This window comes from Hibiscus syriacus, unplaced genomic scaffold (assembly GCF_006381635.1).
Source record: "Hibiscus syriacus cultivar Baekdansim isolate YM2019G1 unplaced genomic scaffold, ASM638163v2 tig00002193_pilon, whole genome shotgun sequence".
NCBI classification, from domain to species: domain Eukaryota; kingdom Viridiplantae; phylum Streptophyta; class Magnoliopsida; order Malvales; family Malvaceae; genus Hibiscus; species Hibiscus syriacus.
In genome coordinates, this window is record NW_024061914.1 from 3,516,775 (window position 1) to 3,532,350 (window position 15,576).

Consider the following 15,576-nt stretch of genomic DNA (forward strand, 5'->3'; position numbering starts at 1 on the left):
GTCTGGAAAACCATGAGTCCGCCAATTTTGTGGGCAATTACAACCGAAGAAATAATAACCCCATTCAAACACGTACAATCCTGGTTGGAGAGAACATTTGAATTTTTCATAGAGTAATAAAGGGAACAATAACAATCAAGCGCTAGTTACAATAGGCCACAACAAAGTAACTCAGACCATCAACATTTTTAGAATCAACACCATCAATTGCCCTGGTAAAACACTAAAGGTATAGCTTCTTCCCCTAATACTAATTCCAATACTAACTCCTTGGAAGTGTCATTGCAGGAATTTATGGCCTCAACAAAAGATTTTATAGCTTCGACAAAGACATTGATTCATGAGCATTCAACAACAATTAAAACCAAGGAAATTTGTTACAAAGCCAAGCTACACTTTTCCAAAGCCATAGTTCATCTCTACGAGCATTAGAGAATCAAGTGGGCCAAATTGCTACGGCATTACATTCTCGCCCACAAGGAAATCTCCCTAGTGATACTGAAATCACTAAGCATCATGGAAAGGAGCAATGCAATGTACTTACACTAAGAAGTGGAACACATGTCAAGCAAAATGACAAGTTTGGGGGAGAACAACTAAACAATTAATGCCATGGCATAACAGACCCAGAGGATCGAGCGGAAAATAAGGAAAATGATGGACTAACCGAAGAGAAGGAAAATGATGAAGGCTCAGAAAAAATCATCCAGATAACGAGAAATTCATGGCCAACTCCAAAGATTCCTCAACACCATTGGTAGAAAATATGATACCTCCACCACCATTCCCTCAACGATTGAAGAAACATAACGATGATATCCAGTTCAAGAAATTTGTTGATGTTCTGGATCAGTTGTATATCAACTTGCCCTTACTTGAAGCCATCGAGCAAATGTCATCCTATGCCAAGTTTCTTAAGGACATCATTACAAAGAAGAGGAATGTAGAACATGTTGCCACGACAACATAAATCTGTTTTGCAGTCAGCAAGCTCCCCTCGAAATAAAAAGACCCTGGCAGTTTTATAATACCATGTTCAATTTGTAATAACTTTATATGACGAGCTCTTGTTGATTTGGGATAGAGTGTAAACTTGATACCAAAGTCCATATTTGTGAAACTAGAGGGATATCACGCTTTTCCAACAACAATTATCCTATAGCTGGCCGATTGGTCTTATATGCGACCCGAGGGAAGACGTCATGGTAAAGGTGGACAAGTTCGTATTTCCAGTCGATTCCTCATCTTGGACTGCGAAGTAGATGAAAATGCACCTATCATCCTGGGATGACCCTTTTTAGCCACTGGAAGAATCCTAATAGATTACGAAAAGGGAGAGTTCACAATGCGAGTATGAGAGCAAAGCGTCACAATCAAAGTCTTCAATTCCATGAAATATATGGAAGACTCAGAAAAATACCAATGCATTAGAAAAGTGAATTCAATAGAAGAGGAAGAAAAGGTAATTCTCGACCACGATGAATCCTTAAAGCTAGACGAATACAATGCTTTGTGCCACGACCCTCTAATCGTGGTGCACGAACAAGAAAATCTTGGCCCAGGTGAATTATTTTTTAGAAGACGATTCTGAGAGTTATGGCCGTGAAAATAGTAATCTAGCACACAATGGATTCCCTGAAAATGACACCAAGGCAGAATATGAAGGAAGGAAAAATGAACAATCGAGTCTTCTTCATAATAGATCAGGTATGAAATTCGAACCCTTAGATTTTGATGAAGTTAATTCTCCATAGTCATCTTTACAACATGCACCCAATTTGGAACTTAAAACTTTGCCATCACATTTGAAGTATGTATACCTAAGAAGTAATGAAACTTTACCAGTAATAATCTCTGCCAATCTAACCTCCGAACAGGAGAATAGTTTGTTGAATATTTTATCACAGCACAAAAAGGCTCTCAGATGGACAATGGAAGACTTGAAGGGAATTAGCCCTACCATATGCATGCACAAGATCAATCTAAAAGATAGCCATAACACTTCGATGGAACCCCAAAAAGGCTCAACCAGATCATGAAGAAGGTAGTCATGAAGGAAATTTTAAAATGGTTGGATGCGGGAGTGATTTACCCTATATCTGATAGTTCATGGGTCAGTCCGGTACAGTGTGTGCCAAATAAGGGTGGTGTGACCGTGGTTAAAAGCGAACATTATGAGCTCATCACTACTAGAACAGTCACGGGATGGCGCATATGTATGGATTATAGGAAACTCAATAAAGCCATAAAGAAAGACCATTTTCCCTCCCTTTTATCGACCAAATGCTTGATAGGTTAGTGGGAAAAATATTTTATTGCTTCCTCGATGGATACTCAGGATATAATCAAATAGCCATAGCACCGGAGGATCAAGAGAAGACTACTTTCGCATGACCATATGGTACCTACGCATTTAGACGAATGTCGTTTGGGCTGTGTAACACTCCAGCTATCTTCCAAAGATGCACGATGGCCATCTTTTCAGATATGGTAGAAGAATCCATGAAAATATTTATGGATGATTTCTCCGTCTCGAGTGACGATTTCAACCGATGTCTCGGTAATTTATCCAAAGTACTGAAACAATGTGAAGAAGCCAACCTAGTACTAAATTGGGAGAAATGCCATTTTATGGTAACTGATGGAATAATGTTGGGTCACAAAAGTTCATGTCAAAGCATTGAAGTCGATAAAGCCAAGGTGGAAGTAATCGCAAATCTTCCTCCACCCACTGACGGAAGAGGTGTACGCAGTTTCCTTGGACATACAGGCTTCTACAGGCAGTTTATAAAAGAGTTTTCTCAAATCTCTAAACCCTTGTGTATTTTACTTCAAAAAATCATCCATTTGAATTTACTAATGATTATCTGAATGCCTTTACAGATTTGAAGAAAAAAACTTTCAGCAACACCAATTGTGACTGGAACGAACCTTTTGAGCTCATGTGCAGTGCTAGTGATTATGCAGTCGGAGCAGTACTAGGGCAACAAAAAAGTAAAATCTTTCATGTTATCTACTATGCAAGCTGTACTCTTAATGATGTACAAGTAAACTATACCACCACTGAAAAAGAACATTTAGCAGTAGTATTTGCATTCGATAAGTTTAGGCCATATCTAATAGGCACTAAGGTAATTGTGCATACATACCATTCTGCCATTAAATATTTGATCAACAAAAAGATGCAAAGCCTAGGCTAATCCTATGGATATTATTACTGCAAGAGTTCAATTTAGAGATCAATGATAGAAAGGGTACAAAAAATCAAGTAGCAGACCATTTGTCTAGACTAGATAACAAATCTAATTGTCATGACATAATAGAAATTCAAGAGGAATTCCCTAATGAGAAAATTTTATTTGTCACGGATGTGTTGTGGTATGCTGACATAGTTAACTTTCTTGTTAGTGGTATTGTTCCTCATTATTTATATAGCCAAGGTCGAAAAAAGTTTCGACATGATGTTCTACACTATTACAAGGATGAACCGTTCCTATTCAAGAAACGTGGAGATCAAATAATCCAAAGTTTCAACCTAGAAGAAGAGTACAAAGAAATTCTACTCCAATGTCACTCGTCATCGTATGGAGGGCACTTTGGTGGAATGAGAACGGCGGCGAAAGTACTACAATCTGGATTCTATTGGCTAACCTTGTTCAAAGATGCGCATGAATTCTAAAAGTCATGTGATAGATGCCAATGCACAGGAAGCATATCAAAACGACATGAGATGCCATGGCAAAATATTCTGGAGGTTGAACTTTTCGACGTATGGGGAATATACTTCATGGGACCCTTTTCCACATCATTTGGAGATTTGTACATCCTCTTGGTAGTGGATTATGTATCCAAGTGGTTCGAAGCCATTGTAAAACCTAAAAATGATTCCAATACGGTGCTAAAATATTTGTACAAGAACATATTCACACGTTTTGGAACACCACGAGCTACCATTAGTGATGAAGGCACACATTTTGATAACAAAGTAATTGCCAAGGCATTGAAACGATATGGAGTGTGACATAGGATCGCTATGGCGTATCACCCGAAGACTAATGGACAAGCTGAAGTGCCTAACCGAGAAATCAACCAGATCCTTGAGAAAGTAGTCAACACAAGTCGAAAGGATAGGTCGCCAAAGTTAGATGAAGCACTATGGGCTTATCGCACAACATTTAAGACACCGCTGGGAATGTCCCGTTCAAACTTATTTATGGTAAAGAACGCAATCTACCTGTGGAACTTGAACATAAAGCCTACTGGGCCATCAAAAAGTTAAACATGGATGTTCAACTTACTGTAGAAAGAAGACTCTTGGAACTGAACGAGATGGAGGAATTCAGAGCGCACGCATACGAAAATGCTCACTTATACAAAGAGAAAACAAAACGATGGCATGATAGAAAAATATTGCCTAGGCAATTTTATCCTGGATAAAAGTATTGCTCTACAATTCGCGTCTTAAGTTATTCCCAGGCAAGCTAAAGTAACGATGGTCAGGACCGTTCATAGTATATCAAGTTCATAACAATGGAGCAATAGAAATAAAAAGCCGAGACGATGGTTCCATTTTCAAGGTGAACGAGAAGAGGCTAAAGGGATACAAAGTAGCCCCAATCATGCGAGACAAATCGACATCAATGGCACATGATGCCCAAGAATTTGCCTCACTTACTTGAACAAAATTCGTTGCCTCGGCAACGAAAATCTGAATTTTGTATAAAAATAAATTAAGTTATTTTATACATATATTATTCGTTTTGTTTTATTTTATTTTTTCTTTATTTATTGTAGGCATGCAAGGACATGTGGCAGCATGGGGAGATAGTTCACACATACAAGGAAGAGAAACCTTACTGCAAGGAAATTTGGCGGCATAATTAAGAGGGAAACTATCTTTTTCCCCCACTTTACGTCCAATCAAGGATCATGCAATCAATGCAAAAATATTTTCCTTTCGTGTTTTGACCGAATTACCCCAAAAAAACCACCCAATACCTTCTAGAAAAACCACCCTCAACTTCATCTTCTTCATCGTGTTTCACTTTCTCTCTACAGCAAGAATTTTTTATCTTTCAACAAAATTTCCCCAACCCACTGCACCAAACAAGTATCATGGCTAGATCGAAGAAAAACCCAGTCCGAACACCAAGCTTTGAGCGTTTCCAAACATTCGAAGCTGAGGTACGCTTTAAAAACCTCCAAAAAAGGAAAGTGTATTTGGAAGACGGGTTCGTCTTTCCATCAGAGGACGAAGAGCCATTTGGACCAGAGGTCATGGACGTGATTCGGAAGCACAACTGGGAGAAGTTTCTTGCCACCCCAAAGCCGTAGCACCAGCGATGGTCAGAGAGTTCTACGCCCATCCCGAAGACCCATCCAACCACACGGTGTATGTCCAAGGGAAGCTCCTTCAATTTTCCCGTTATTTACTCAACATATACTTCAAGTTGGAGAAGGTGAAAGAGCAATATAAGAAATTTGTGGCTGAGGCAGACCAAGAAACCTAGGACGAAGTACTCGAAGAATTTTGGTAGGGTAAGTTCAAAGGGAATGCGCCAACAAGGAAGAGAGTCGATCACCGAGCTCTTAAACCGGTGGTAAAATTGTGGAATCATTTTCTCAAGGGGAAACTTATGGCAACATCTCATAACACAACCGTGCTCGATAATATACGGGAGAAAAATTGATGTTAGAGAACTCATCTTCGAGCAAATCCATGAGTACGCCAAAAAAAACCGGGGCAATCTCTTCTTTCCTCACTTGATAACTGCTCTGTGCAGGAAAAAGAAGAACCCCGAGGAGCCCTTTGAGGATTTTATCAAATCCAAGGAGGGTATCACTAAAAAGAAAGTACCAGAACTGATCAGTTTCGATGACAACGCCCCGCATAAAGGTCTAGAGCGAGCATCAAAATCTGTTGCCACAACTAGAATGGCAGCAGTGGTCACGTACACACGAGAAACACGTGAGAAGATCAGGCACCTTGAGAATCACATGGAGATCTTCTTTGAGTACGTCAAGGCACGGGACGCACAACTTAACGCCTTTTTCAAGGAGTTGCTCCCGATCACAACCGATAATTTGCCGCCTTTTCCCACCATCATTCTAAAACACACTGCTGGGGGCATCACATTCCACACCTCGACATCGTATGTTCCCCCAGAAGTACCCACAGACGTTCCACCACTGCCACCCATGTCTCGCATGTACCAGAGAAAGGCCATGGCGACACAGACGAGTTCCTCAACTCCTCCTCCTTATCAACCTCTGAAAGCACTCAAGATATTCCACCTAACTTCTTCACCGATGAAGATTTTACTTCAACCCTGACGCAACCCGAGCAAGCTCTAGTCTAGTCACCCGTTCGTCAAGCAACACCAGTCCCCGAAACAACTCAAAGCAAAGCTCTAGTTCCTGCACAATCCACTCCTACCGCAGACCAACCAACACCAGTACAATCCCCGAGTACCAAGAGACACATCAAGAGAACGACAGGTCGTGTCCTTCAGCCATCACCCTCGACGATAGCAGTAGTAGACTCGGGATCAGAAAGTCCCCCTCCTCCTAAACGACGTCGAACAAGGGCGTCCAGTCAAGCCACACCACCACAATGAGATCGCATTTTACTTTTTTTTTTGTATTTGCATATAGATTCATGTAGTTTAAGTTCTTATGCATTGAGGACAATGCACCCCTCAAGTTTGGGGGAGGTATTGTGCCATACTTTGTTAAAAAGCAATTGATGATATTTGGTTGAAAATTTTGGTTGTCATGACATAAGCATGTTAAGTTTATTGTTTGGAATGGATTAGAGATGCTCAATGATGAATGCATAATTTGATTGCCTGGGCTAGAATTATTTTTAAGACTGTCTAAAGAAGATAACCAACCCTAGGCTAGACTCTTTGAATTTTACAAACACGATTGTAGGCTGCCTCTGCTTAAGATAACAGTAAAATTTTTAGACAAGAACTTTATGCTTATCGAGACATCGAAAATATTTTAAGGTTAAGGTTGAACCCTCTAATGTTTAAAACTTGAAAAAAATAAAAGGGACACTCCTTATGCAAAGGCCATAAACAGAAAACTCCATAAGAAAATTGAGAGTTGTCAAGGTATACAAGTGAATGAAAGTAGTCACGGGATGACTCTACCCGACTAGCTTGGGGGTGGAAGGTATGCTCCCTTTCACCTAGAGTGTGAGAAGGTAGGTGTGATGAGCTAACTTCAAAAAAAGTTGATAAATAACTAGGAGTATAAACTAAGCCTAATAAATAATTTGATGCCTTGACAAACCAGAAGTACTTACTTTAATTTTCTAATTACCTTAATGCATAGACTGATTACAATCACGCACACACAATAGCAAGGAATCCTGACTAGGGAAGGGACTAGACTGATATGACAGTCGAACATGTTGAGGCCAACTAATTTTTGCTGAGGGCTGAAATCTCAAACCATATGATTTTCTTAACACTGCTTTTCCATGACAATTTTAATTTTCTTTAGCTATTGTACATTGCTTGAGGACAAGCAATATCTTAAGTTTCGGGGTGTGATAACTCTATAAAAAGACTCAATTTCTAGTCTTTTCACTTAAGTTATTGCTCGTCTAAACAAAGTATGCACAACAATTTAGTTGCATTTAGTTACATTTAGGTTATATTTTCCTGTGGTGGATAAGTTTTGTTTCGGCAAGATTTATTTCGTTTAACTGATGCTGTTGAGGAGAAAGGGTTTGTGTGGACTGTGTATGTGTAGGAAATTTACTTAGGAAGAATATTTCAGTCGTTACAACGAAATTCGTAAGGGCCAACGAAATAGAGAAGAAAAGAACGTGAGAGCAGATTTATCTCTCCAAGGCATGGTTTATCTAGAAAGTCTGAAGTGGGTATGAAGAAATTGCCTATGTCACAAACCAACTGTACGACTTCCTTCACGTGCAAGCAAGCCCTCAAAATTCTGACAGCCACCAGCCGCCTTTCTTTTTTAGTCTGGACAAGATAATAACGGTTATTTAGGGAATCTCCACTCATACGAAACCCTAGGAGATTCCCCTCTATAAATAGCCAACCGTAACCGCCAAAGAAGGAGAAGACCAGGAAAGTTAGAGAGATTTACTGAAAGTGTGAGCGAGCAACTGTAGAGCTTCTCCACCATTTACCAACCGTCATTCCTTGTGTCCTCCATAGTCAGACTGTAGCATAGCAGTGATCAGGTCTCGAGAGAGGCTGATCACCAAGGCAGGCGTGGTGTTGATCAGAATTGTCACGACAGAGCCCCTGGTTTTGGGAGTCGTTCTTCCTCTGTTCTTAATATCCTTACGTATTTGGGGTTGTATTAAACGATGATACTTGGATGACTTTTTTATAGCACCATGACTGTCTTACTTGGTGTTAATCTTTATTTTGCCTATACAATTATTTCCTATTTTATGAATGATGAATTATGATTTTGATCATGACTGTTTTGTTCATTGTTTAAATATTTTACCTTGACACTGTAAGAGCTTCGAGAGATTGCCTGGGGTCTTAGTGAAACATGTCTTGGCAATATAAGAGCGTCGAGAGATTGTCTTTTGTCTAGATAATGATTCTTAGATTCGAGAGAATTAAGATAGATCTACGTGAACAATGGAATGGATCCGAGATGGTGATGTTCTAACTTCTCTACCTTAGAGATAAGGAGCGAGTTTCATTCGACTAAAAGGGATATATGCTAGAGTAGGATAGACAACGACTATAGTTCATGCTGAGAGGTATTACTACAACAACAGTCTGACAAACCAAGGGTTGTAGTTAACACTGAGTAGTATTTCCATAGCAACCGTCTAAGAATACTTAGTAATCTTGTCGGGCAGCTTAAGCATGTCATAATAATTCATTCTGGACTTCGAATAAATGTTTTACAACACATGAGATTAGCATAAGTGCTCTGTGATAAGTCTGAATATGCGAGGTTGTTTGAATTATATTTAAATCAACATTTGTCATTGTTTTATTTTATTTCGATAGTCTGCATATTTATTTTGTCTCGACCAAACTTTTCTGCAATTATACTTTATAGTGTGTTCTTGTTTTATTAATAATAGTTTTATAGTTTGACAAGACAGTAGGAATTAGCTTGTGACAACTAGTTCTGGTTGTGGTGAAGCTAAAAAAATTTCGAAGAATCCCTGAGGAGACGATACTCACTTACCCTATATTACTTGATTCGATTGTGTATACTTGCACAAAATTGCTTGCCTTAGCATATAAATTTACAAGGGATCATTAATGCTCTTGCAGTATTTATGGACTTGATGAACCAAGTATTGCAACCTTACTTGGATCAATTTGTGGTGGTATTAATAGATGATATTTTGGTGTATTCCAAGTCAAGAGAGGAACATGATGCTCATCTTCAAGTGGTCCTTCAAACACTTTGAGAAAAGAAGTTATATGCCAAATTGTCCAAGTGTGAATTTTAGTTAGCTGAGATTGCTTTCCTCGTTCATATAGTCTCTGTAGAAGGCATAAGAGTAGATCCTATAAAGATTAAGGCTATAGTGGATTGGCAACCCCCTAAAGAATACCCTGAATTTCGAAGTTTATTGGGGCTTGCTGGTTATTATAGACGGTTTGTGAAGAACTTCTCAATGTTAGCTTCGCCGCTAACTAAGTTGTTGTGGAAGGATGTGTCTTTTGTTTGGACAGAGAAATGCCAAGAAAGTTTTGAAATACTAAAAAGAATCGTAACAGAAGCCCCAGTGCTTGTACAACCTGAGTCGGGTAAAGACTTATGTAGTCTTTAGTGATGCATCTCATAATGGGTTGGAATGTGTACTTATGCAAGATGGAAAAGTCATGGCTTATGCCTTAAGACAGTTGAAAACTCACGAGAGAAATTACCCGACACATGACTTGGAATTGGCAGCGGTCATGTTTGCTTAGAAAATTTGACGCCATTATCTGTACGGTGAGCGGTGCCATATTTATACGGATCACAAGAGTCTAAAGTACTTGATGACTCAAAAAGAACTAAATTTGAGGCAGAGAAGATGGATCGAGCTTTTAATGTATTATTATTTGATCATCGCTTTTCATCCTGGGAAGGCAAATATGGTAGAAGATGCACTTAGCCGAAAGACGTTTTCTGCTCTTCAGACGTTGGATGCGTGTATATCTCTAAAGGGAGATGGTGCCTTGATTTCTAAACTTAAGTTAAAGACGATACTTTTGAATCGGGTAAAAGAGCTCTGCAAGGTCAAGATGAGAAATTCTTGGTGAGAATAGCTCAAGTAGAAAAAGAAGAGGTCAAAGACTTCGAAATGAGGGCTAATTGATGTTTATATTATTGTGGAAGACTTTACATTCCCGATAATGATGAACTAAATAAAGATATTTTTTCTGAGGAACACTATAGTCCTTTGATGATGCATCCATGCAGGAATAAGATGTATCAGGATTTAAAGAGCCGTTATTGGTGGCCTGGCATGAAAAGAGATGTATCAGAGTTTGTCGCAAAATGTTTGACATGTCAGCAAGTGAAAGCTGAACATCAAATGCCTTCCGGATTCTTACAACTGATATCTATTCCTGAGTGGAAGTGGGAACGAGTTACAATGGATTTTGTTTCAGGGCTACCTTTGTCACTAGGTAAAAGGACTCGATATGGGTAATTGTGGATAGATTGACCAAGATAACTCACTTTATTCCAGTTCGGGTAGATTACTTAATGGATAAATATGTGGAAGTGTATATAAAAGAGATAGTTTGGCTGCATGGAGTGCCTATATCGATAGTATCTGATCGAGACCCAATGTTTAGTTCAAGATTTTAGAAGTCCTTGCATGAGACATTGGGTACTCGATTGAATTTTAGCACAACTTTTCATCATCAAACAGATGGGCAGTCAGAACGAACTATTAAAATATTAGAGGATATGCTAAGGGCGTGTGTGATAAAGTTTAAAGGATCATGGAAATATATTTACCTTCAGCAGAATTTTCTTATAATAACAGTTACCAATCGAGTATTAAGATGGCCCGTATAAAGCTTTGTATGGGAGAAAGTGCTGAACACTATTAAATTGGTTTGAGCTAAAACATCGAGACCTAGTTGGCCCAGATTTGATGAAAGAAATGGAGAAGAAAGTGAAAGTTATCCAGGATAATCTGAAGATAGCCTCGGATCAACAAAAATCTTATGATGGTCTAAAAAAGAAGGAGATTGAATATCACATGAGCGATAAAGTATTTCTGAAAGTATCGCCCTAGAAGAAAGTATTATGGTTTGGGTGTAAAGAAAAACTGAGTCCTAGATTTATTGGACCTTATGAGATATTGAAAAGGTTCGGACCCATAACTTATCAGTTAGCTTTACCTCCTGATATGGACAAGATCCACAATGTTTTCCACGTGTCGATGCTCAGACAGTATCGATCAGATCTATCCCATATCATTACACCTGAAGAAATAGAGATCCGACCAGATTTAACTTACGAGGAAAAACCAGTGCGAATATTGGCTAGAGAAATCAAGGAATTGCGTAACAAGAAGATTCCTCTAGTTAAAGTACTCTGGAAAAATCACAAAGAAGAAGAAGCTACATGGGAAAAAGAAGAGAACATGAAGAAGCAATTTCCACACCTTTTCGTATCAGGTACTTCTTTAAAAATCAATGACGAATTTAATTAAGGGGAGAATTGTAGTACCCCAAATATTGAGTCGGTGACCATAATGAAAGGATTTAAAAATCTGGAGGTGATTAAAAATATGTATGAAAAAGTAGCATGATTCTTGGTTTGAGATGTTCTTTGTATTTTTGATGTTATAAGAAGTTAAATGAAGGAAAGTTAGTTGGGATAAGTAAATAAGAGTTTAATAGTATTGTTGGAAGTAAAAGTAAGGGAATTTGATTAAATTTGGGTAAAAATCGAGCAGAAAAATGGAAAATATGGGCAAGGGTATCGGTACTGGAAGAACAGTACCGATACTATAGGCTTAAAATTGAAGAACTACGATGAACATATTGATACTAATGCAATTAGTATTGCTATGGGTATCGATACTAAGAGGAAGGTATCGATACATTGGATTCCAGAATGCAGAAATGGTATCTATAATAAAGGGAGTATCGGTACCATAGTATAGAAGTATCGATACCATGGTAGGGTACCGATACTATTGAGTTTGGAAAATTAAGATAGGACGAATTTTGATAGAAATTGAATATAATAGTAATTTTAAGTATTATTAAACGTATAAATGTTAGATAGTATACTAACATTGTCATGGTATGTGTACTTATTGGATGCTTGTGTAGATCGTAACCAAGCTCCCGAGTCAAGCAAGAAAAAGGGAAAAGATAAGGTTGCTGAATAGTTGGACATCCTTAAAGCATTTTAACGAGGCATACTAGGTGAGTGCATTTATTATGTACATTAAGATTTATAGTTGCATTTGGTTAAATACATATGTTGCATTGTTATATTAGTACTAAGTGTACTATCGACACTAAGTGTGCAAAACCATAAAATTCATAATATGTTTATGAACGACTGTATCGGCACTAAGTGTGCAAAACCGTAGAATTCATAATATATTTATGAACAACCGTATCAGCACTAAGTGTGTAAAACCACGAAATTCATAATATGTTTATGAACAACTGTATCGACACAAGTGTGCAAAACCATGGAATTCATAATATGTTTATGAACGACCGTATCGACCCTAAGTGTGTAAAACCACAAAATTCATAATATGTTTATGAATGACCGTATCAACACTAAGTGTGCAAAACCACGAAATTCATAATGTGTTTATAAATGAATGTATTGGCACTAAGTGTGCAAAACCACGAAATTCATAATATGTTTATAAATGACCGTATCGGCAGTAAGTGTGCATATCAAAGAAATTATAACGATTTGAAAAAATAACTTCGTATTTGATAGATATGATATATATATATATATATATATGATGTATTGATTTCACATCACTAGTGTTCTTGCCTCACTAAGTAAATAATTAACATGTGTTTATTTCACATGTAGGTGTTAGCAAGAGAGTAAGGATTGCATTGACATCACTGATCAAGAGTCACCTCATCAGTAACTGTACGACAGCTATGTTTATTTTTGATATTATTAGTTGGCATGCAATAGCATTATGATAACACTCTGAATAATTTTAACTTATACTAATGTTTAATGAACGTTTTATTATTATTAAATTAAAATGTTTTATGATAAAAACAAAAATTTATTGGTTTTCAAAAGAGGAAAATGCTTTAAATGTTATGTGACCTCTGTGTCTCGTGTACGGAAGCGTATACGGGAAATGAGAGTTACATACCCTAAGCACAAAGCTGAGGAGCCTACGGTAAGGACTTACAAGTCATAGACTCAGCCTGAGATACTTCCTACAATAATACCCCTAATAACAGTAATAAACATGTAAGTATTCGAGTGAAAACGATAGTTTAATTTAGTAAAGCATGAAAATATTCCAAAGTCAGAAATCAGATACAGAAACACATGAATCAAAAATCATATAAAAAATATACAGTAAATAAGATATCAGATAAACAGTATTTAAAAAATCAGGTATCACATCATAAAAATATTCAGTATTATCAGAAATCTAAAACAGTTAGATGAACATATTAAAACAGTAGTGTAACACCATCAAGAAACACACTTGTACCTATCTGAGTAATCTGATAAGGAAGCTTACTACTGACTCTGTCGATCACGATCAGCTGCAGCGCTAGATCCTATGAATCGAAAAATCTATATTGGAATCCTAATGTGAATAATAATAATCCCTATTTAAACAATTTATAAATATCTACGAGTAATTCTTGAGAAACGCGGATCGTGCGGATCTGACAGATGGGAAGCACCAGATCTAACCGACCATCGATCGGGTGAAACACGAGTACCTTCATAAAAATATATTCTCGAATCAATTCCATAATCAAATTGCAAATAAATAAGCAAAAATGCTAAAAACACTAAGCATTTTCGGATTAACAGGCTCGATTCGAGGCTTTCATGTCAGAATTTGGCATAACGCATCACGAAATCAGACTCAATACATCAAAAAATGCCAAGATTGAGGTTTTCAAAAAAGTAAACCTGGTAAACAGTCAACGACCAACGGTTGATCAGTTCGATTTGGATCGGATTGGGTCAGACACGGGTCAGGTCTGGAAGGCAAGTCGGATCGGACACGGGTCGGGTCAGGTAGGCGGGTCGGGTCGACCCAAATTCAAACAATCCACCAGGCGGTGGGAGTTCCCCACGCACAGCAGCGACGCGTAGGGGCGTATGCAGGTCGGAAAAATTATGAAAAAAATCCTACTTATATTTTAAGGGGTTTTAAGACACTTACCAAGCTCAGTTCACAGCGGTGAACGGCAGAGAGCTTGATTTCGAAACGTCGAAAAATTTATCTTCTTTATCCCCTCACACGCAGCGACAACAGAGACAAGATGGAAATCGGTGACTCGGGATGACACAAGGAACACGATGGTGCATGAGGTGGCTAAAACAGAGCAACGGACGATTGGTGACGAAACGACGATTGAAGTTTCTATCAATAAATAGAAAGCTTGAAGAAGAGAACAGGGTTTCCAAATGAGAAAACTTTCAAGTTTTGGGGTTATATATTCCCTAAAAAGGAAAATGGTTACACTATAGGTCCTCCAATTTTTATAATTTTTGAATTTGGATATGAATTTAATCAAAATTTCACTTTGGCCCTAAAATTAATTAAAATTTCAATTTAGTCCTCATTAAAAAATTTAAAAAAATTTAGGCACTAATTTGAGGTGTGACAATTATAATTTAAAACTAAATACATAATACAAATATTTTTATGGTGGTAATTCTAATTGTTGTTTTGTTTTTTTATTCAATCCGCTAATTTTATTAAAAATAAAATATCCAAATTACAATGAAGTTTTACCACCATAATCGTTAACTAAATACATAATACAAATATTTTTCTAAATACGAGAAAACTAGTCACTTTAAGATCACAAGGATCATACAATGAAAAGGTTAAAAAACTAGCCAAATAATCTCGGATAAAAGGCAGATACGAACAAATCTAACTACATCATTAAATGAACCACAAGGGGAAGAAACCATTGATATGCCACTAACAAATCGCAAATCAATATTGAGAGACGTGAAAAATACTATATACAAATGCAAATCACACATCCAAATCCAATCTAAGGGTCCAAAGTAGGGAAGATCAACATGATAACAAATAAAGCGTCATCTTGTTCAGTCGCGGCGATGTCAAATTCAACCATGAATAAATGATAAACAAAAATAACGGCCAAACGATAAAAAATGTCATAAAAGCACAGGAAAACATACCATAAAGGCAGAAAAAGACGTACTATAAAGACATAATTATTAAAAATAGAAAAACATGAAAAAAATAAAGACACATTGTGATAAAGCAAATGAAAAATAATGAATACCGACAATCGGCGATTAATACCAAAACTAGAACCGCCATCGATCACAAAGATGAAGAAGAAAAAAGATTAACGACGACTAAATTAT